The following is a 3,056-nucleotide window of genomic DNA, read 5'->3' on the forward strand; positions in this document are numbered from 1 at the left end:
TCAGAAATTCACCAAATGCCCCTCACAATTAACTTAGTACCCAAACTACCCTTACTAATGACGCGTCGTTAGTCCTCCGTTAGCTTACTTTCAAATTCACCAAATGCCCCTAAAATTTAAATTAATTCACCAAATACCCCTAGATGTAAACATAATTCACCAAATGCCCAAAATAGAAAATTAGCTTTTTAAAGCCCAACAACTGGTTTTTGTGTTTGAAAAGTAGTCGTTGCTTATTGCAGGGTTATAAATAACCCTAAATTGAGTGTTTATTGTAGTTTATAAATTATTTTGTTATAGTTTCATCTCATTTTTGTCATGAGCTTTCATTCAAAATCGTCCTACAAATGGGAATACAAACGAGAATATTGATGTTCGTAATCTTACTATTTGTAATCATGAAGTGAATCACTCAATGAGAAATTACTTCATATTTCATAAATCATAATTGTTTTTGCATATTTTTTGTGTGTGCTAAATTAAGAACTTTATTACCAAAGGTAGGAACTAGTAGAAACCAAACAAAGAAACAACAACCTATAAAAAAGGGTGCACAGACCGCAACCCAAACCAAAAAAATACAACTAGCAACTACAAGGGGGAGCAGCCGGTAGCACAAAACAGCAGCACATGTCACAGCAGAACTAGCAACCAGAAAGAAACACAGCAGCAGACAGTGTACTTGAAGCCACCTGCAGAGATACGCACATGCTGAACCACTCCGTCTTCACCGCAAGTATAAAATATGTGCATGAGGACTTCCAGGTTCAATAGCCAACTTGTGAGCTCGACTTTCATGGCTACCAAGAGAAGAGGTCTCCACACGTCCATCTTCAAGAATTTGTGCGTGTTTAACTGAAAGCATAAATATATTACAAAGAAGTAAACTAAAAGTCACTAATGTCAAGACTAAAGCATAAGGATAAGCAGAATAAATCATGGTTTGTTTTCCCTCCCTAGCCCCCAAACCAAACAGCACCACCAGGGAAATACCTGGCCATCTGTTGTGCAAGTCACAATGCCGTGGTCCTCACTGAAAGGCATGAATTTTGCCTGAAACACATTGTTACAATGACCAGAATGAAATGAGAGTTTGGCATGGCCAACTTCCCAATCCCATAATATCACTTTTCTGTAGACGCATTGAAGCCAACTGTATTGACACAACCTCTATGCTTCTCAAGCTTCCTCAAAATATCAAGTCTTAGAACAAGATCCTGGGCCACAAGTAGTAATCTGGTTAAAACATAATTTTATACCTTACAAACATATACAATGTACAAGTATACTGAAATTCACTAAGAAAGATTTGTCATACAACTTAACCAATAAATTTAGAAATTTTCCATTTTTGGTACATAAGGTTGAGCAAATCTAAGCCATTTGACTCAATTATAGATTCAACTCCTCCAACACGGTAACTAAATTGCCGTCTACTTTTTAAAAAAAACTCCTAATCAAATATGAAATTAGCTTCTTCCACCAAGTCACGAGCAGTCACAAACTGCCTCTGAACTCATTTCTCACTCCTAAATTATCATTCCAGTCAATTCCTCGTTCAATTCAATACACATCATCTTTGAACTTAATGGAATAAAAAATTGCCAAATGCTGAAAAAAATCAAGCAATTTTCTCATAATCAAAACCCTCGATTATAAACAGAAATTGTTCAGAAAAACCATGAGGATCAATCTAACAATGCCGAAAAGATGAATTAGGGGAAAAAGGCGATTAAATCGAAGACAAAACAGCAAACAAACAAGTCATCTCCAACATCAAACAAGTCATCTCCAACATCAAATTTCCAGAAACCCTAAATCCTAAAATTTGCGCAGCAGAAGTTTGAAAAATCGAAAAAAAATTAGTGCAATTGTCATGACATACCTTACACGATGCGCGAAACTAAGAACACGAAATTCTGAATCCTTTTGGGTGGTTGAAGGATGAAGAACAAGGGAGAGAGAGAGAGAGAGAAAGAGAGAGAGAGAGAGAGAGAGAGGTAGTTTAGGAGTAGCTTTTTTAAAAAAAAACTATTGAAAGGAAGGAAGCGATAGCGGAAGGGTTATGGCCCAAAATCAAAATAAGGGTAAAATGGTAAAGTCATGCTAACGGAGACTTAACTTTTGTTAAATGTAAGGGTAGTTTGGGTATTAAGTTAAATGTGAGGGACATTTGGTGAATTTCTGAAAGTCGAGGGGCATTTGGTGAATTTCACGAAAGCTCAGGGGTATTTCATGAAAAATCCGTATATCTTATATTCAAGCAAGTAATTGTCACAAAGTGCTTCTGGTTACAAATATACCCCATCAAACCACAAATTTCAATAATAATAATAAGGCATTGATCATTACTTAACCTCCAAGAGATCAAAGGAATACAAAGATTTTAATAATATTAGTTACTGTGTAAAAATTGGAGGATTTTAGAACTGTTAATAGGAGATCTAATTCCAAAGATGCATTGGAAAAAGACATTAGCTATATACTTGAACTGGTAAAGAGCAATATTGCAAAAAGTGAAATAGGTAAAGATATTATGAGATGAAAAGATATGATCAAGAACATGACTTTTATTCATAATATTATAGCCCATATTCAGCCAAGTATGTAAAACGGGCAACAAAAGTACAATCATCACTATAGAAGGCAACAAAAGTACAATCATCACTATAGAAGGCAACAAAAGTACAATCAATGCAATCATACCATCCATTTCCACCAAGCCTATCATAATTACAAAATAAGTACTAAATTTCATTAATATATAGTTTAAAATATATGGCATCATTAAGTTATAATATAAGCAAAAGGGCGCAGGACCATTGTATCATACGATAAGCACAAGGCGCCATATCCATAGGATTGATGCAGGCGAAGATCATTTCTTTGAAGCTTTGGATGATCCTCAACTCTTCTTCTCTTCCCAGAATCAGAAGAAATCGGATGATCGATACAAATTCCTTTTCATCCTTAGGAGACAGACCAATACTAAATGAAATATTTTCACCATACTTATAGAGGGATGGAGTGGATATGTCAGAAGCTGAGGCAGAGTG

At 35.4% G+C, this 3,056-nt stretch overlaps 1 long non-coding RNA gene across 1 annotated transcript; it reads right to left on the reverse strand.

Annotated features, from left to right (window-relative positions):
- Positions 1 to 416: 416 nt before the first annotated feature.
- LOC110792529 (uncharacterized) lies at positions 417 to 2,041 on the reverse strand. The gene is made up of 3 exons (XR_002534450.2): positions 1,886 to 2,041; positions 994 to 1,217; positions 417 to 855 (listed from the first exon to the last, which is right to left on the reverse strand). It is a non-coding gene; the product is annotated as an uncharacterized lncRNA (long non-coding RNA).
- Between the last annotated feature and the right edge of the window lie 1,015 nt (positions 2,042 to 3,056).

Source organism: Spinacia oleracea, chromosome 6 (assembly GCF_020520425.1).
Source record: "Spinacia oleracea cultivar Varoflay chromosome 6, BTI_SOV_V1, whole genome shotgun sequence".
In the NCBI taxonomy this organism is placed as follows: Eukaryota; Viridiplantae; Streptophyta; class Magnoliopsida; order Caryophyllales; family Amaranthaceae; genus Spinacia; species Spinacia oleracea.